Here is a 21,004-nt window from a genome sequence, read left to right on the forward strand (position 1 = left end):
TTCAAAGAGAATGGAAGTGCGCAGCTCCCTAAATATATATCTCTGTGTGCCTTTGGGGTATATGTCCTTACACAGTAGCCGGTGTGCAATGGCCAGCGCTGACATCATGAAATCTCAAATACTCCAGATGTAAGTGTGTCCCCCAGTGTGGACACCTCACTCCTCGGTTTCATGACGTGTCTGTGTTTAAATGTCATGCTACATTCAAGAGATCGCTAAGGAAAGGCCAGCATCAGTCACCACCAGAACACATGTGCAATTAATACTGTTCTAATAGGAGATTTATACATTTTACCACTGCTGTTTTAAATGTCTTGAAACAAGAAAAGCCAATTAAAAGGTGTTGCCAGGAAAGTGCTAATTAAGGTAACATAAAAATTAAAAGAGCTTAATGGGGAGAATGGTGAGAAGTGAGTCAATTGCCTGCGTTATCATGGGATGCTATAGCTCCTAGTCACAAGAGCTAAGGCACAGCTAAAGAGGAGGAGCGCTCACTCTCAGGCTAGGAGACAGGAAAGTCATGCCTTTTCTACGTGAGCAATTTTTAACAATAGCAGCAGAAAAGATAGAGCTCTCAAAAATCCCCTGGGCCTACCAGGCCTGAGGCAGGGGATGGAGGATTAATTAGCTCATGCCACAAGCTCCCCAAGATGCTGCTGCAGCTTAGGAAAATCTGCATTGCCAAATTTAATCTTACTGATGTGCATATGTAACTTTGTTCAATTATTGCAAACACGTGTTTTCAAACAAATGAAGTCTCCTACCCTTAAATCTTATCTAGTGATAAAGCTGATTCTGATTAAATTCACACATAACGAGATTTTCAGTTCCTGCGGGTGTAGTGATTCATAAAGGTAGTGTAACAGTCAACACCTGCAGTGGCCGATACCTCTATATTTTTGTTCGGAGTCTCCAAAACACCTTCAGTGAGCTGAAGTGGCCAGGCTGGAGGCTGGTAACGAGGCACTGATACACAATGACAGGCTCATGGCATGGAGTGAACTCCAATATAGGGGACAATATTGCAACATCAAGGAGCTGGAAGAAGTTCGTAAAGGTTTTTGGGCATCATAGGAGCAACAAGGGACTGCTTAACAGCAGCAATGGGAGACAGCTGATTTGAAAGATGGATCCTATGTTTTATTCTTATCTGTATTTCTCCGTGATTTTAAACACTGGCATAAAGATGAGTTGCCAGTGCATCCATTATGCGTGTCCTCAGCAGCAGCTACGTACCATTGACTGAAAATAGCATTGGCATTCAGGATTTGGGGTAGTTCTAGGGACTTGGTTTCCTAACTAGCGAGAGTGAGAGATTACAGCATTTCACATTTTTTCCAGCCCCATATACATGCAGATTTTAGGCAGGGATGTATAAAATCCCCTTCCAGTTCTCCAAAGGAGGTTCTACAGCACTTCACTATGGAGGAGTTTTTTTTAAACACAGCAAATATCATGTTAAATTAAAAAATGGGACTGGCAGAAGTAAGAGATGTGAAATCATTCAAAGCTAAGGCCAGCACAGCATTTAGTCATTAAGCACAAGCATACTGCAGGGCGTACAGAACTGGGTACTGTGGCATCCCTGATGATGGAGGTGTTGTGCAAGTCACGCTGTAATGAAAATTATTGATGATGAAGCATTGGATTATATTTTCAGCCATTGGTTTAAATGATCTTTTTTTTCAGTACAGATCCAGAAGTAAAACACAGCACAGAGATGTGAACCTCAGGGACATGCATTTTGTTTAGCTCTCGGATCCACTAAGAGTTCCAGAAGAGACAAAGCCAAACTTTCCTTACATAGGTGATGGTTGTTGTGGGAAATGCACAAGAGGCAAAAGGACGACTTCACTGTCAGATGTCCTTGCTGGAAACTGGAAGAGACAGTCATGGAAATCTCACTTTATGCATGCTCTACTCCTCCCAGCGCAGCCATTACTGGCTAATCCTAGAAATAAGGTACTAAGCTAGACATAATGCTGGTCTGAGCCAATATGGCCATTTTCATGTACTAAGCATCCAAACAATGATCTCAAGCTAGGTGAAAAAAATTCTTAAATCAAAGACACACAGTAGGGCCCCATGCTCCTCTAAGGCTCTATGTGGTCTAGAATCAGCAGATGAGTAAATTCAAGTTTCACACTCATCAGGGTCATGAAATGATAAAAAGTTGCATACAGGAAAGCTTCATAACATCCCACAGCCTATTCTGTGCCAATGCAGAGTACATTTACTAGTGTTTTGTCTGGACTAGTTGTAAAATGTGCCAAGTAGCTGGATTTCTGCCACTTTCCCTGGGAGATTTAACCACAGTCCAAGAGACTTCAGTGTTCCTTAGAAAGCTATAACCAGTATTTGGGGTAAAGTTCCATCTTCTTTTTTCTTACTGTCACAGGGAAATCCAGAGTGTACATGAAAATAATGGTTTCAAACTTGATGTGAAGTGGAAAGTAATATATGACCAAACAAAGATGAAAAAGAAACATTATAAAAAATTTGCATCCTTCCCTATATCCCCTATTTCCTACATCCAATTGCATCCATCAAATGTGTGGAGCTCTCATGTGCTGGGAAGTTGAACAAAATCAGTGTCATGTGCAGCCCTGAACTGGTGTTCCATTGACAGAAACCAGAGCCCTAGTGCACCAGCTGAACAAGATTCAGACAGTGGATAGCATTGCAAAAGGTTACTCCTTCAACCTGCCCATTCCCAGGTCGCCTTGCTCATTTTTTTCCTCAGTATTTTAAGAGAGACTCTAATTCAGTAATTGCTATTCCCAGCTGCTGCAACTTTATTTCTGAAAAAAACATACTCCAAATATGAAGCACTGGCACGTGCGAGAGGAGGTCAATTGTATGCCAAGAGCAAACTAGTAACTGCCTGGGAGAATCCAGCAGCTAGTTTTGAAGTGTAAATGTTTTCATTCTACTGGACATGGCCAAATTCAAGCCTCCAATTTTGCCCAAGCTGCAGATTTTTACTGTGAGAGCTGGAGTATGACCAGTGCTTAGGACCAGTCCTCATCCGGACTGCTAAAACACTGCACATCCTAAGCACAGCCCAGGCTAGCGGTGGTTTGCACTGCTGGAACTTGCCCTAGCGTTAAGCCATTTAGATACAGTTAAATGCTATAAAAAGAGCTGTTCTTATTAGACTCTCTGCTCAAAATGGCTTAGGGCTCAAGAAATCAGCTGTCAAGGTTTCAGTGCAGATGAGAGACAAGAGCTCAAATCCCTGGTTAAACTCAAATCTCAGACAGGACATATTGTTTCAATTCTTTATTTGCTCATCTTGATGTATCTTCACTACCTTAGCTATTCCCCTCACCCCTGCCCCCAATGCAGACACGTTAAAAAAAAAAGGATAAAAATGTCCAATAAGAGTATCTGTCCAAGTTTATCTGTCCTCTCCCTCATGAAAGCCTGTCCTCTGTGTCTCTGCACAGCCCCAAGGCCCAGTGATGGGGTGTCTTTCTCCCTTCTCCTGCTCTGCACAGTGAATCCCTCTGGCCCTCTGCCAAAAAAAGGTCAACAAATTCAGGCTCCATTGGATCTGGTGAAATATGCTCCAGAGACAGGTATGTTGTAGAGCACCACTTCTGCCACCATCCTCTTGTCTCTTAAATCAGGCTCTCTTAGCTCGTGGGCCTCCCTGACTGTAGCGGCAGTGGCAGGGGCCGGGCGAAGAGCTGCTGTCTGGGTAAAGCAGGTCTGCACGCTCAGTGCATCCCCGAAGCGGAGATTTGCAACCACAGCACCCATGTGAGCACAGACACCCTGCCACATGCCCATTTCTCACCCAGTCCCTTTCATGGCAGCCCGATAGGGACAGCATATAATTCTGCTTTGCCTTGTGGCTTCACCCCCTCGCACAAGCGCAGCATTCAGGGGATCGCCCGCAGTCCCTCCCTTATTCATTCTCGGGGCATGAGTCTTTTCCAACTCACCCTGTATTGTATCATTGTAACTCCATTGATTTCACAGGAACTAATCCTGATTTACAGAGGGTAACTCAGATCAGGCCCCCTTTGACTAAAGCTCCACGTCTAAAAGAAAAATACCTTCAATCAATCTTCAGGGCTTTAAAACAAAGCACACTTTAAAAATGGCTGTACCAGGAATTCATATCCTGCTTTCCTCTGACTGTAACTATCATTTTGACTTAATAAAACATGACAGTAAAGTTTAAGGATAAAAGAAAATGCTTCATTTTTCATTTTAAAGAAAAGAGATGCCTTTAAAAAAGACTAAAAAAGGAACCTCCTGTAAAAGCATTAATTCTTCTGTTCGGGATCTTTTGTGATTGGCACAGTTATGATTTTATTAGAATGGGACACCAGAGGGAAGAAGAGCAATGGAAAGAGGTGGACATTAAAGTATTCAAAAAAGTACTGGAAGAATAAGGGAAATAAATATAAACATTATAAAGCGAGACAGCTCAGCAATGCGGCTATGACAGGCTGGCACAGGCAGCTCTGCCCTAGAAAACTCCAAGGCCAATAAAACCACGGTCCTTTTTTCATGTGCCGCTCCTTGCCCTCCCCTCCCACCCTCACCAGCTGGAATTCGTCCCACCGGACTGGCTCCAAGGGCCGTTTCACACTATCGAAGAAAAGGCACAACTTTTCCCTCTGCCCCTGGCCACATCCATACACTCAGCCCTCAGTCATGCCTGCACTGGGGAGACAGATCTGTCTCACAGCCGAAACATGGCACGCTGCACTTGCACGTCCACACATCAGTTCTCATGTGCACCCTTAGACCGGGCTCCCACGTAACGAGGTTTTCTCATTTATTTACTTTTCAGGCAAACATATGGGAATGGTCAAACTACTGTTCAGATGAGAATCTGTGAAGAGATCTTGTTTTGCTTTAATTAAATCACCCTACAGTCTCCTGAAGAATCGGCGAGCTCGTCTCTAATTTCACAACGGCAGCTCTTGTTCTGGCTGGGTTTCGTGGTGCTCTTGTGTGCCCACCTTGCTCAGGGCTTCCCAAGGCCTCCACTACAACAGCATCTAAAAGCCTCACACTGAACTCACTCTCACAACACCCCAGGAAGACAGAACCACATTTTCATGCCTATAATCCAAGGGTTATCTTTTAAAAAACCCCTACAATTCAGCAGCAGTGTGGAATGCAAGAGTGTGCAGGTAATATGCTCTCCTGCAGCAAAGCAGAAGCTCGCGCTCCATGCTGCCCACTGAGGCACTCCCACAGCTCCTGCCTCGCACAGTCTGCAAGGCACTGGCTGCAGTATCACAGTAGGCTTCACAGCAGGAATAAACAATCAAGATCTCACAACACAGGCCACTTTATTGCAACCTTTCTGTTATCTATATAAATAATTGAGGTAACTCTTTGCAAAGGAGAAATCAGTTTAACCTAATATACTGTTAGGTTCATGGCTCGTGAAGCCTGTAGCGGAGCTGAATAGTAACAGTCCATAGCGTGATCTTCTTAGGACTACACCCCACTAAAGATTGACAGTGCACTTTGGAGCGTTTTGTTTCTAGAGTGCTCTCTGATTGCTGTTCAGACCCACCCAGGACTGGTCAAGGTCCCAAACCAAGCCCACAAAATGCAATGGAATGTTCTCGTTCAGATCAGGTAACAGAGACAAAACTCTTAATAACGGCTTGGTACAAAATGAATTGGTTGGTGTCAGTCCACTTCTTTATGGACTGGTGTATGCCCTCAATGAGCCATCATCAGCCACCACTTGGTTACTTGGCCTCAGCAGCACAGTCAATGGCTGCATGGTCCTGGAAACTGAACTGTTTCCTCACCTTTAGAGGAGGCCCTCCAGAACAGGAACCTATTATAGAAAGCTCCCATTAAATAAAGCTGATTCAACAATAAAAGCCTGTGTAACAGAGCAAAATATACTGTACTGCTGGGTTCCTGCCAAACCCAGTGGGCATAAATAAATACGTGTTCTGCTGACACTCAGACCTGCTTTTGAATAGCACTAACCTGACCACACATTGAGTGCGTCCCCAAGTGCTTCAAGAGGCTCTCCCTGAAGGGCTCTAGATCTTTTTTTTACTGGCTACACATAATATAAAGACATGAGAAGTTTTGTTAGCGTTTGTTTGGGGTATGAATTTAGCACTTGTGAAAAGGTGCCTTGGAGTCTGAAGTCTTCTGTTTATCCAAAGATCGTATCTGGCAATGAAGGCTTACACTCATTTATTTCCCTGGTGGTATGCCTCCACCGTTCTCTAGACTACCTCTACAGTGAGGATGGAAAGACCTTCTACTTGCTGGTCACAGAATGGCCTCTCTGAGAGGCTGTCAAAGGAGATGTCAAAGTGGAGGCATTTTTGGTAATTCTGGGACCTGGACTGACTACGGAATTATTTTTCATGTGCTCCATCTGTGAAACACGGAGACGAAGGCAGAGACCAACACAACAGCAGAATGCAATGGATGCTATGGTACTCAGCACGACTGCAATTTAGACATGAACTTTACTGCAGCCTAGATTAGAAATCAGGAGCTCCTGGCTCCCAGTCAAAATCTCTGGATGCTCCACCAAAAGGAGAGAATGAGTGAGTGTAACACAGCCCAAGAGAGGAGCCGCCCCAGGGCTCACAGGACAGCAGCAACACAGCCAGAATAACTATTCCAGAGGCCCTGCCTGCAGCAGGGGAGCGCGCCCAGCACTCAGCATTGCTTGCAGTGCAGTCACCTTTCTCGCTGTAGGCGTGATGTAGAGTCCTCTGCATGGGTGCTGTAAATCCAAGGTGCCAGACATGCTGTTTACATGCAGATCAGCGATGTAACACAAGTACAGGAGATTCAGCATCGGACTTACTGCAAATAGTCACCCGGCTGCAAGGGCTCTTTCTGGCTTGAGGTTTGGTACTCAAGCCCATAGACCCACACCTTAAGCCTATAGCTGTTGTAGAAACACTAACACAGCAGCTTTTCCTCAAGTTGCTCCCCTGCACAATGTGGGAATGGTTTGTAAATTTGCAAATTAGCAGAGCCACAGCCCCTGACGCCACACTGCACAGCCAATGTCATTCCAACACACGCTGGTGCCTGACAGTCTGGAGACGCTCCTCTATTTGCAGTGATTTCCAGAGGTGTGGTGCTCCTGCTCACACACCTCCCCACTGCAGCTGTGACACTGCAGCTGGGGCAACGGAGGCATGACACAACTCTGTGACTCGGTCTCTAGTAACTGCAGCTGATCTTTGGTAGAGACAGAAAGAGAAGTGAACTCCTCCTGACTCTTCCAAATGCTTTTGGTACAAGGCTTTCTTTTGTCTCACAGTTTAGTATGAAAACCATAAGCATTCTTGATTTTTTGACTTTGTAGAGTACTAACCATTGTTTTACTGACACTAGTTTTTTATTCAACTCTAATTAGAGGGTCCACTGGAGACATCCCATGGGATTTTTAGTAAGGAAGTTAGCGACAAAGGTTCCAATTTGTATCAGACTTAATATAGGTTGGTAACTTGCAAGGTTTCTCTCTTCAACACTATGAGGGCAAGCCAGGGACAACTGCAGTCCCCAGATTGCATCAAGCAGATAGGCAATCCTGATAAACTATGTAGCAACCACTGTGGTGGCCCTGTGACCATACAGTTGGGAAACAGTAAGAAGATGAAATAAAAAAAAAAAAAACCCAACTTAATTCTCCTTTGACCTGAAGCAATCTCAGAATTTAAGTCTCCAGCAGACGAAAACTGAGCCATGAAATCATCACACCAATCAACCTCCTGCCCAAGAGTCAGCTGTAATATGGGCTTGACTTTCCCTAGAGCCTTGTTTTTCCAGTTTAAAGACTCCAGCGCTAGCACCAGGGCTACAGCTCCTGCCACCCACCCCCCTTCTGCTCCATCCCACAAATCCTCCTGCATCACTCACGCAACCCCATGCACTGGGGTCCAAGGCAGTTGCTGCACGTCACAAACCCATCTCATCCCTCCCAGCACCTCCTTCTTCTACTGCTACATTGCAACAACAGGATAAGAAGAACTTTCTCTTTTAATGCTTGCCCATGCAGGAGACAGAAACCACAGCTTCTGTTTGTTTTTGTCAAAGATTTGTGATTACCCCGTGCCACATAACACATACTCACAGTTTAATTGTAACTCTAGGAGAATAAGCATAAAGCATTGCTGTAGTGCAACTCCAAGTTTCAGCCTGCTTGGAAACAAGAATACGTTTCACTGCAGCGTCTTCTTGGCACTGCACAGCATCATTCATCATATGGAAACCTTTGGCTAGAAGGCATTCAAACGGCCTACATATGCCCTAAATCTGAACAGACAAAATAATAATTGTCAGCCAGACTCTTTTTTCTCCTGCCATACCCAGCTTTTCTCATATTTCTTGCAGCAGCAGTTACCTGTTGGACTCTGTTAACTCTTCCCCTCATTGGAGCAGCAGGGCTGCTTTGGTCTGCCCCGACTCTCGTCTTGCACTTGGGATACTGTAAAGGAGAGCGGCTCTTCCCAGAGCTACCCAGCTACAGGACAGCACTGAAGGGAAGCAGTGCAGAAAATATCCAGCTCACAAACGACAGGTTATTACTGACTGCTGTGTGTAAACAAAATGGGACTGATTCCTCATCTGCTGAAAACAACAGCAACATCAGTTTTCCCCCAAAAAATATCTGGTGATCAACAGTTTCTGAAAAGGCTGAGATGAATTTTCCTCTTCCTCCAAACATCCTACGCAACTTCTCTGATACCAGGAGCACGGTATTGTGTTATCTGCTAACCGAAGCTCACCAGCCTAAGAACACAGGTATTACTATGCTGGGTCACAGCAACATCCTTTTAGAGCTTTTCTCAAACAGGATACTTAGGCAAAGAGAAAGTGAAGCAGGACAGGTGACCTTCAAAAAGCCCCTGGCTGCATTCTTTTAATGAACTGCAGTCATAATTTTCACTGTCCATAGATTTACTTCACCTAAACAGTACACAGTACAGTCCCCATCCTGTAAGGTGTCCCTCTCCCTAAATTCCCAAAGACACCAAGGTGATCCAGGATTTAACACAAACCCTATGATCTATGACTCAGCTAAGCAGCTCCATGCTGGAATGGAAGGGAGGAATATCTGGACTGAAAGCTGGGATCATCCTCCACACTCACTTTTTTGACAGATTCAGGTGTCCAGCCAAAACTGGACATCTGAATCTTCTCCCATCAGGCAGGAGAAGCAGCCTGCCAGCGGACGCCCCAGCCCCGGGGTGCCAGCTCTCCTCCTCAGAAATGCTTTAAAAAGCCCAAACAAGGCCTCGGACAGAAACCTTGTCGTCATCTTCCAGGAGGCAGGGTCTGAGCAAGCATTTGGGGGCTGATATCATTTTAATACACTACGAGGCCAGGCTTTCTGGAGAAGATGAATTATTTGTAATGAATTCCAATCACATGGCGCTCCAGCCCCCACACCTTCATCCTGCATATATAACCAAATTAGTTTAGGAGATGTAAGTTATTCAGGGACTTAGCTGTTCAGTCTGGCCTTGGAGGATTTGCTCTCATTATGGCTTTTATGCAAATTCTGTCCTCCAAATCTCTTCTGAATCAATTATTACTAGATTAATTTAAACATGTCCACCTGGGGTGCCTGTATATCATGTGCCTCATGTTAAAAAGTAAAAAGGATGATAATGAATTCAGGAGGTGACTGAAACAGATTCCTGCTTTGTGGAAATGTGACCTTTTTGCATAATGTCATAAAAGAAAGAAGTTCCCTCAAGAAACATGGCAGATAGGGTCGTTCGTTGGATCAGCTGGGCTTTCAATCACTCTTTGGAAATTAGCATGATACAATAAAAAATTAATAAGAAATTTTTTAAAAATCACTTTAATGCTCCAGACTATTAAAATCTTCGATGGACTACTAATTGAAATGTAATGCTTAATTTTAAGCAATGCCATTTTATTAATGGTAAAAACTTGAATTAATGTCATTAACCAATGTTAATATTACAAATCCCCTGAGGGATAACAAAGCAATTATGTTATTCACAGAACTGAAAGGGGTGAAAAAGTCTGTACACGACTGCACTAAGGTGGAAGAGACTGCTTCCATCTGCATTTCCTCTGCTGAGAAAGGGGGTTTGTTTGTTTTTTTGAGCAAAGAGGAGGGAGAGGAAGAGAAGAATTTGCACTAAGTTAATTACTGCTGATTTTCAGGCACTTAATAGCTAGGAAATTATTCTGTTACTCAAACACCATACTGTGGGGATCCTGGAAAAATAATTTGGGAATGAGAAACTGATTACAAACCCTCCTTCTTGGAGGCCTCCCCTGTGTGCACTTGGATCCTGACACATGCACCAACCACCTTCACCTGATGGAAAAGCCTGATGTAAATAGATGGCCCCCACCTGGCAGTAAATGGCTTTATGGAGCTGTGCTGCTTTGCAACTGCTAGGGGTCACCAAGGAGATCACCTTCGGCGGTACTGAATGCCCTCAAGTCCATGCCAGGGCAGGTGCTTTTGTTTTATACAGTTTAACAAGTTCAGCATCTTGTCAGATCCACTGCTCATACAGCAGGATAGATGGAGTTAGCCTTAATTAAAGAACCAAAACCAACACCCTTGCCAACTGGCAGAAGTCATTGCCCAGAGGGAATAAGAACCTTGTATGGCGCTGATATAATACTGCATTTACCCCAGAATAACCGTGTTTGAGATAAACCCTTGATTAACTATTGTTTTATTGTCTGGCTGATGATTCAGGGACAATGGGGAGATTCAGCAAGCCGGAGCATGAAGATCTCCCCAAGGAGCTACAATTCTTGTTGTTATTCCTCAGAATCCCGAAGACTTTTGCTTTTTATTTACACAAAGTGAAAGTACTCCAATGCACCCAACATGACTAACTCAAATGCCTCTTTCAGTGTGCACTTTTCAAGACAACCAGTCAAACGTGTCACAAATTCACAAACAGTATTAATCCATGGGAACAGATATAAAAATTAGTTTCCTCTGTTTCATGTAACGTGCCAATGCTCTGCTGTAAACCAGCTCTCAGGATGCTCAGGAGATTCTTCTGACACTGTCCAGCCAAGCACTTTTTAAAAATTAAGTTCATCTCCTTCTTAGGGGAAAAAGAAAAAGAAAAGCATTGACACTAATTACTACCAGGCTTCCTATTTATGTTGCACAAGGTGTAAAACCTCAATACTAACCCAAAAGAAATCAACTGAAAAAAGACCAGGGCTTTCATTGGAGTGAGAATCCACTCCTGACTTTTGCTGGGTATAGTAACAGGGACACATACTTGGTGGCTGGGACCAGGGTATCATTCTTTCTTTGTAGCCCAAGCACAGTGCACCCAAGTGCCTCTTTATGTTTCCGTTCAGGATATAGATATAGCTGTAAAACACAATGAGATTTGGGGGTCTACTTAAATTGATACATTACTTAGCAATCTTATTATAAATGGGAGAGTGAGCAAGAGGAAGAATTACTGCAAGGTTTCCATTGCGCTTACCAATGAAGTCCAGCACACAGCAGGCTTCAGTCTATGGAGCCAGTTATGCTCGACAGCGGGATGCCTTTTTCCTGCAAATTTGCAAATCAGTGTATTTTGTCTTCCAGTAAGGGTTTCTCTCCTACCTCTTCTCTCCCCCATTTCCTCAAAGAGCAACATTAAACCTCCTGTGAAGTATCTCCAAAGTCCATTCTGTCACTCTTCCATTTTCTCTCCCAACTCCCCACTCCCAATATGAAAACAGAGGGAGGGGAAGCCACTGAAGACACCAAGGTCAAGGCAGAGTGAGACAAAGTCAAACTCATGCAATCATTTAAAACCGCACGCCATCAGACCATTACAGAGACACAAGACGTTATGGATTGCAGCTTAATAGATCGCAATGGAGGATGATGGGGGAGAGGGGAAGAGAGAAATGTTCCTTCTGGGTTGAGACTTACTGATTAAAGCGCACGAGTGGGCAAGGGACCGCGACAGCATTTGTGTTCATAGAGCCGAGACTTACTTCTCGATATTAATGGACACACCATTGTTGCCAGACACAATGTTTTGTTATTGCATGATTAATTGAAAGTCACACACAATGACATATTACAGGCAGGATAAAGCTGTCACTGGAAAGCAATTCTTCACAGTAATTCCTGCCAGTCTCTACAATCTGAAATTGCATACCCCGTTACAGACGACCCCTCAAGCACAAACGCATTACATATCTTTATATAAATAACAGTGACTAACAACGGCAGTCTGAGGTAATCTCTGTGGGATATGAAACAGAGACAAAGGTAAAACAGAGGAATTGTCTTCAAATATTAGTAAGCTTGTCCGTGCTAATCTCCATCAAATGAGCCATTTCTCTCTTCCTCTAAAATAAAAACTGTTCCTGCTGGAGACATACAAAGTATGATAAAAGGACATGTTGTGGCATAAATGACAACTAGAAGCCTTTCTTCTTCAAAAGGCCACTAGTTCTAAATCTTAAAAACGTATCTTGATCAAGACTAATTAAACTTCGACACAGTCGCTTTATCACTTACTTAGGTCAGTAAGTAAGTATCAGTAACTGGTCCAGCTCACTTTTTTAAAGCCCCCAGATCAAAGACTCTTTCATATTTCTTTTGGCAGCAGCAAGAAGATATCAAACCATTAATTTTCTCCATGCATTTTATTTCAGTCAGAATCACTGCATTCAAAATACAATGTAGAAAAAAAAAATCTACAGTGCTCAAGGGAAAGGACACAGCCCAGGGGAATATAGGCGCCCAGGAAATAGCTCACGTCACTTATATTTTGTGTACGACAAATTCACAGCTGAATTGTCAGTAATGGTACGCAGTTGTCTAATCTTCGATTGGCGTTTAGCGCTCCATTTCCCGTACTGTTGGCTAATGGTTAGACCTGTCACAGTGCTCGATTTATTTTCTTGCTATCCGAACATAAATTGGAGACAATACCCCACTACTCAGATGAGCAATATTTTAAAGACTCACCATCAGATTGGGTGGCATCATCCAAAACCAAACAGTACTCTCTCTTTTGCAACTTCTCCATTAAAGAGCTCCACTTCACACCCCCACAGAGATGGTCAGACGTTTTAAGCCCTTTCAAGCTCACCCACTTGGACTTTCTGTTACCAACCACTTGTAAAATAAGGAAAAGTGACACAAAGGTCTTTACCTGCTTGGAAGACAGTCTCTTGCAGGCTCTTGTAAATCTGCCAGTGACAGGAGCCAAGAGAAATGGGGACAGGAAAGCACAAAGCCTGGGCTGTCCTGTGGCCTGGAGGCAAATAGCAATCTCTGTCTTCACCTAACCCAACCAGAGCCCTGCAAGAGAGTAAATCTGTGTCCACTGGCCTTTTTAACAGTCCCTTAATGACCGTTAACTTTTTTCAGCCAGCCATTGATTCTAATGGCATGTGCATTCACACACAATAATACCTCAGACGGCCTTCATTAATTTACCATGCATAATTTCTCTGAAAGCTTTTGCCAATAGAATACCCCTAAACTGACTCACTAACTCGTGAAGATAAAGCACTTTCTGTGTGAGACCATTATGCAGATTCACAGCATTCTCCTCAAATAAGTTAAAAAGTAGGTATTGTTCGGTGTCTACCCATTTTTTGGACACAGCAAAGTACCAGGGCTCGCAAATGTAAAGCTGCTGCTGGAGTATCCGGTGTGACAATGAATATGTAAGATGCTCCAGGCTGGGGAAGGAACAACAAGAAAAAAAGCAACTTATATGAAAAAGCCTTTCTGCTGTGAAGTTCCTGAAATCTCTTACAAATTTCAACAATAGGAAGTCCTGAAAGTGAAAGGCTGTTAAAATACTAAGGGAAAATGCACCAATATAGATATTCACCAGCCTAGGTCCATTCATCGGGGCATGGGGGAGATCCAGCAAAGGGAGTGGATCAGAAACAAACTATCCCAGAGAACAAGGGTTTGGACCTGTCAGGAACTACAGTGCTGCCCGTTAGCCTTGCAATAAATTACAGAGCTGTCAGCGTTTTCCCATTATAAATCTCTCAAGTCTCCTCTTACGTACGCTGATGCAAGATTCAGACCTTAGTCCCGTGGCGGCAATGAAATTGCAGACAAAAGCACCGTGGCCTCCCTTTGGTGGTATAAGAGCCATAAATATTACCAGTGGTCTTATAAACTTTACAGGATATTGGGTTTAGGGAATAAAAAAAGGATCTTTTTTTAATTACAATTAGTTTGGCTTTAAGCAAAGTCACAGGATGACAGGTGAAAAGCTGATTAAAAAGGTGATCAGGAATAGGCTCCTCTTCTGCACTACACTCAAGTCTTTTATCGACTTGCAAATCTCTTATCCCTTTCCGGAGGATTGATCACAGAGCCTGCAAACACTGCGACTCCACTTCCAAGGTTATAGGTGGCAACCTGACTTATGTAAAAAACACCTTCTGTAGGCACATATGCTTGTTATGCCCTCTAATATTAAACGTGGAGGTAAAACTAAGATTAAAAAAAATCTAAAACTTAATTTAATCTGTCTCAAATTCGTGAGTCGTGGGACTCGGGGGTTTGGGTTCTCGTCAATGAGCAGTGAGCCCCTTGCAGAGAGCACAGGAGCAAACGTAGCTGCAGAGCAGGTGGATTAAGAGCAGAGCTCTTCAAAAAATCTCTGTTAAAAGAAAGCTTCGTATTTTAAAGTGGCTTTTTTGTTGTTATTTCAGAATACAGACTGCAAAAGAGGCTCCGTGTACTTCAGTGAAAAAAAAAAAAAAGATAATGAAGACTGACAGCATATGTGGGGGAAATATGCTCACACGGAGATACTTTTTTAAGTGAAAACCACCAGAAGGATTTTGGAAACATGGATTTAGTACAAAGGATGTAAGCCATTATCAGCATAAAGGTAATGAAAACTCGGGGAAAACACCACTGCCTGGAGTTAGCATCGTTAAAGGCCATTAATATTGCTGCTAATTACACATGCTTAACTACGGCTTTGCCTGCAACTGTAACATCACAAAATTGCCAATGAACTGGTCTGTCTAGGGAGTAACAGACTTCTTCAAAAGCCCCTAAATACGTGTTTACAGATGATATGGGGAAAAGCGATCTAACACACCTGAAGAGGAACGTCTCTCCTCTCTTTTTTTCGTACATTTGACTTGCTCCAAACAACAAACTCTTCCCCCTTGCTCTGACACGAAAGGCTGGTCAGCGATGCGGGCAGCCTGAGCCTGGCCAAACCAGGAGAAACGTGAGCGTGGGCTACAATTCCCCAATTACTCAGTGGTAGTAGTAAATCTTAGCACAACATACATGCCTGTACTAGACATCAAGTAGTGCATATGCTGGAGGATTTGGGACTGGAAGCAGTCTGTCTGCTCCAGGTACAAGTAATGACTCAAACACAAGGCAGGAGACACTCGAGGCTCCCGGTGCGTGCGACAGCCCGGCGGAGTTACAGCCACCCCCAGCCCCCCATGCAGCAGTAACAGCAAATCACTCTTTACATTTTTCTAATGCTTTAACAGTGTTTCCATATAATACTATCCTTTGCTCTTGGCTTGTGTATTAGAGGGAAAAAGTAGGACAATATTTCCCTTTTTAATCCTTGATTTTTACATTAATTTTTTTATTGTTTAGGGTTTTTTACTGAAATCTTGCAGTGTATCTGCTCATAAAGTAAACAGCATAGCACTCTCCTTCAGACAAAATATATAACAGCAGAATAAAATTCTATCCATATGTCCGAAGTACAAGAGGTTCACAGTCAGAGCTGGCAAATGGTGTGATTAATCCTGACTGCATTTCAGCAAAGACAAATCTAGAAATAATGTACAATTTCTCTCTTTGTGAATTACCACTTGAGAAAACTCCCTGCCTGTATCATATACACCCAAAGCAATTTTTGAAGATTGTTTACAATAAATCAAATTTGGGACAGTGCTTGACTGATGAAATTTCAAACACCATCTCTTTATTCTTTGGGTGCTCCTTTTATAATGTCAAGTTAACAGAAAAAACACAGCGGATACACAGACGCCAGACACATTCAAAGGTTTCCATCTGGGCTTTAATTACTATCACAGTTGCCTCACTAAGTTGAATACGTTCCTCCCCCTCCTAAGGGCTTCGCCTTCTATCTGATTTAGCTTACTTTGCCTTGATGAACAAAATCTGGTATAATCATTTTCTGTAATGCACCAGAGGAGCATCATCCGTGTATAAGTCAGCTTTTTACGCTTCTCTATTCAGACATTACTCTAAACTTTACTCAGAGAGATTTTTCTTTCCTTCAGGAAATTATTTTGGAAAAGTCCTAGAGCAGATTTTCTCCAAAGGCCACGTTTAGGTTAGATTAAGTCACTGCCATTATCACAAAGTTAAAGAAGAGGCAACAATGTTTAAACCACTTCTTCCAAATGCAGAAGACAAACAAAACCCTCTTTCTCCCCCTCTGCACAGCATCACCTGTTCCTGACCCCACTGACCAGTTCATTATTGCTTTCAGATGGTAATTAGTGAGCCCAGACAGCCTGATCTTTGCCATTACTCCTGACCTATTAGGCTTGGCCTCCCTGTTATTATCAGTGTCTTTCTATAGGTGTTCTCAGAGAGCAGTAACAAGTACGCCATCTGTTTTAGCTCTCCTGATTTGAGCTGTTAAATAAAAACACGTAACATCATCCACAAAAATACCTTTGTTAGGGTTCTGCAGCGAGCTCTGAACCTTTATAATTAACTGCAGACCTACTTGTTGGTTTCCAATAAGGTCACTCTTTCAGTAATCAGAGGTGGTCCCAGGAGGTAGTACATAAATAGCCTATATTGAAGCCTAAATTAGGCTAACTCAGGACTTCCTGTACTCTCCACTGCAAATAAAGCAAATATTTATAGACTCTTGCAATCTTTGAGGTTCCTGCCTAAGAATTAGGATCAGAGCAGCTCTTCTTGCTCATGGTAAATCAGAACCCAAGTAAATGTCCCAAAGCTTGGACTCCTCAGTGTATCATTTTTGTTTGAAACTCCCCACGCCATTCTTTAGATATCCTTTAAAAAAATAAAAAGACAACCAAAAGATAATTCAAAAGGGAGATGAAAACAGACTTTGAAGGAAAACATCCCTCTGTTAAATTCTTGTTAAGGCATATTGTCACAGACTTGGAACAGCTGGCTTCTATTCTGGGCTCTGCCACTGACTCTCTATGTGGCCTCAGGCAAGTCCTTTCAGCTTTAAGTCACCATCTTTTCTTTCTTTTCAAGCAAATAAGAGTTTTCCTTTCTTCTCCCTTTGCTTTCTGTCTTGACCATCCAGAGACATGCATAATTTTAAAGAAGACAAGTAACAACATCTTCTCACTGGACAGCATCATATAAGCAGACACTTCTCTGAAGGATGGAGGCTTTGGACTGTAAACACTTCAGGGTAAAGACCATCTCCTAATATTTGTCAAGTCTTCTATTTTATAGACTATTTAGAGAAGGCTAATGGTATGCTGTAGGAGTTTCTGGAAGCAGCTGGCTGAATTTCTGCTGGAATCATCACTTTAAACACTGTTGGGATGTCATTGTTTTATTCAGAGGTGTCAGAACGCCTAGAGCTTTGGCCAGCCATCTTTTCTCATTAGTAATTTTCACACAAATCTAAATAAATGTGTTTGTACTGTGCTCAGCGTAATGCAGCTCCTATGTGCCACATTAACACAGCTAATAAATAAAAAATCCTATTCATGATATTCTCACACCAAGCCAGCAGTAGCAAATGGACACTCATCAGGGAAGCGGGAAGCATTCGTGGCTGGGGTGGATGGTGTTAGCAAACAGGCTCCAGCTGGAGGTGTAAGCATTATAAGTAACTTTATCATTTATTTTCAACAGCTAACTCTGCACTTCCTTGCCCCTTTACCACCTCATAGAGAAGGTCTGGTGAAAAGCATGGTACCCATTTATCCTTGGCTAGCTGATGAGCCAGCAAGCCTCTTTGTTACATTTTGGCCTGGAAACCAGGAGCAGACCTGAATGATCAATGCTGTTCAGCTTCTGCCTCTGCACAGCCAATAGTGCAGGAAGAATGATACCAATGGGCAATGAAGAATTACTGCTTCCTAAATAGCTGCCACCAACACGCTAGATGCTTTTCAAATACACAATAGACAGCCTAAAAGTGTTGTCAAAGAGCTTTCAGACACCACTGGAAAACAGAATTAATACACAGGGGAACATCTCTGTGAATACATCTGTGCAACTCCATGCCTCTTGTCTTGACTGCACCCAGCTGTGGTGCAGCTTCCTTACATCTCTTTATCACTATCCATCCATCTTATCTGGAATGATAAAATTATCATGTTTCACAAGAAAGCTTTTTAAGAACCAAGACTTGACTTTGGAGCCAAACATAGCTAATTATCGTGACATGTATACACATTATCCCCCAGAATCTGGAATTTCAGACTAATCAGATTATTTCTTCCAGGTAGCATGGTTAATGGTTTTCCTGATCTACAGAATAAACATATTTGAACAAGCATTCTGCAACCACAGCATCCCATTGAACTGCCCCCAGGCTGTGGACTTACAGAGCAAAGGGTCCCATCTCCTTTAGCCAGGAAACTAGCTCCTCTCCTTTTAGGACCAGGTTCTACCAATACAAATAGTCCTGTATCAGCTTCCTGAGATTCGCTGAGTCTTTGATAGAAGCAATTTCATGGACAGTCTGCAGAAGCTCCCCCTCTCTACAGCCCCAGCCCAGAGGTCTTTCTTTTCACTGCCTTTCTCTTCACCTCTCTTGTTCCTCAGATGAGAAGCCCAGCTCCCAGGCTGAGACAACTACATTTTTCCAGAGCAGTGAAGCTAATGTTACTCCCAGCAAAGTTCAAGAGAGTTACAAGTAATATTCTTGGCCAAGACCCCTCGCCTAGGAAGACACCCGACAGAAGACAAAGCTGAAGCCTTCCTAACCATCAGCCTTGCAAAAATCTAAGACAAGAAATCTGTGCTCATAAATAATAATAATAATACTTTGCTGTTGTGATTCTAGAAATGGAGCTACTGAAACCTATGAGTGCTAAAGGAACAGGAGCCTTTAAAAGCAGCCTTCTGTGAATCCTGAGAATACACTGGGTGGTTCACTATGAAGATGCCAGTTGCCCTAGAAACCTCATAAGCTGGAGTGGCAGATAACTGAAGTAGACGAGATCTGTCAGAAAAAGTTTGGCACCATCAAACCAATGCTTTGAAAGCATAAAAATGACTAATTGTCTGTGTTTTCTTCTCCACATCAGACAATAGGTTCTCCTGGCAATGAGGGACAGCTCTTCGAGTTGTGTTTCGCTATTCACTCATCTGTTTAAATTCAGTGTGTAGGATTTAAAGCTTACTTACATTTTTTTAAAAGCTTATTTCATTTAAATGAAAGCTAAGTAAGTAATGGGCTTGCAATTGTTCCCCTTCTCTTTCAAAGACCAGAGTTCAGACAACCTTCTGAAAAAGACTGGTATCCTGCTGGCCCTGAACCTTACTTAACACCACTATAAAGATGCCACATAACTGGGCACGAGTCTCATTTTCTGGCCAGAAGGCTATCAAGATGAAAAAAAATTTGAAGGTCTGACCTGCAATGCATTGAAGCACAAACACTGTATTTGACCAGGGTCTGATTTGTCATATCAAAGTAGATTAACTACTCAAGGTAGTGGGTGAACACAGAGGCGATAGAAATCAAGGTTTGGTTTACAAAACCAAAGCACCAGAAGACATTGACTTTTGCCAAGCCTACTGATCCAAATCTTTCATCAGCAGTAATAAACAACAACATTGAAAAAGAGAAAGACTAGCTTTAAAAAAAAAAATTAGCTATAATGTGTTTAGACTCATGTTTCCTTATTTGGCCTCTTTGTGTATGTTTCTCATTCCCTCTCCATCCTTTTAACTGGCCAGTTGCCAAAAGAGGAGAAAAGAAGAGAAAAGGAACAAAAATTAATTATAAGCAATAAAAGTAATTCTAAACTTTCTTAAGGACTGGTGCCAGAGCAAGAGGGAAAACTCAGGAACTCTGGATTTGCTACACTCTTCTTCGCGGGTCCCCAGCGATGCCAGAGTATCTGTGTAACCAGCACACAGCAAACAGCACAGCTGTTTGCATTCTCTCTGTGCACAGGGAAGCAATTTTTCTGTTTCATACATTATTCACAACTTGCTGCAGCCATTCTGCAAATTCAGTACATCTCCTTTAACGCAACGATGAGATTGAGATGCAGATTCTTTTCCCTGGTTTTTTTTTCTTGAATACTGAGAACACTGGATATGGGTTTTCTTTCTATTTAAATTTCTCTTCTCAATTTGGAGCTGATTTAAACTATGCATAATGCAGACAGGCAACAAGTAAGGATTTCCTGCTCTGATCCATGCCTTCTCCTCCAGGCAAGCCTGCAGAAATAACCCTCCAAGCTTGGACATAGACACATCCCCTACAGTTTAGAGAAGAGATAGTCCCAACTCCCCCAAACTTTCAAAATTGTTTGGGAATTGAATGTCTTCAGAGAAAATACTCTCTCTTTTTCCTCTCTACAGTGACTAGTACAAATCAAAGTCAACTCCTTTGCAAAAAGCAAACATTTAACACTAATAGCCATTACCATTACCAACTCCCTCCTTTTGAAAAACCCCTAGACTGCAGCCACCACAATTTATTCTCACTTGATGTTAAGATGACAGATTTGCCAACAGACTTGGGAGGTGAAATAACATCACTGGGCCACCTGCTCCCTTGGAGTTTAGCTTTAATAATGTAATGCAATATCATAAGCTGAAGTCATTTGATGCACTTGATGCAGGGGGGAAATGTAGATTTTCTCGCTTTCTCTGAAAGTTTTGGTTTAGGCGCCACAGTAAGCTGTATCGTTCTGCTCCCACATGCCCAGACTGAACAGAGCAAAGAGTCAGATCCATCCCTGGTGTCAGCCTTGGCTTGGCATGAGGCCAAAAAGAAAAAGAAACTGTGATTTTACTGCCATTTCTAAAAGACCTAGTTGAGCACAATGA

At 42.7% G+C, this 21,004-nt stretch overlaps 1 protein-coding gene across 1 annotated transcript in view; it reads right to left on the reverse strand.

Annotated features, from left to right (window-relative positions):
* Positions 1-21,004, reverse strand: part of SEMA5B (semaphorin 5B) — a 276,468-nt gene that overhangs the window by 137,101 nt on the left and 118,363 nt on the right. The gene's annotated exons all lie outside the window — the stretch shown is intronic.

This window comes from Mycteria americana, chromosome 9 (assembly GCF_035582795.1).
Source record: "Mycteria americana isolate JAX WOST 10 ecotype Jacksonville Zoo and Gardens chromosome 9, USCA_MyAme_1.0, whole genome shotgun sequence".
NCBI classification, from domain to species: Eukaryota; Metazoa; Chordata; class Aves; order Ciconiiformes; family Ciconiidae; genus Mycteria; species Mycteria americana.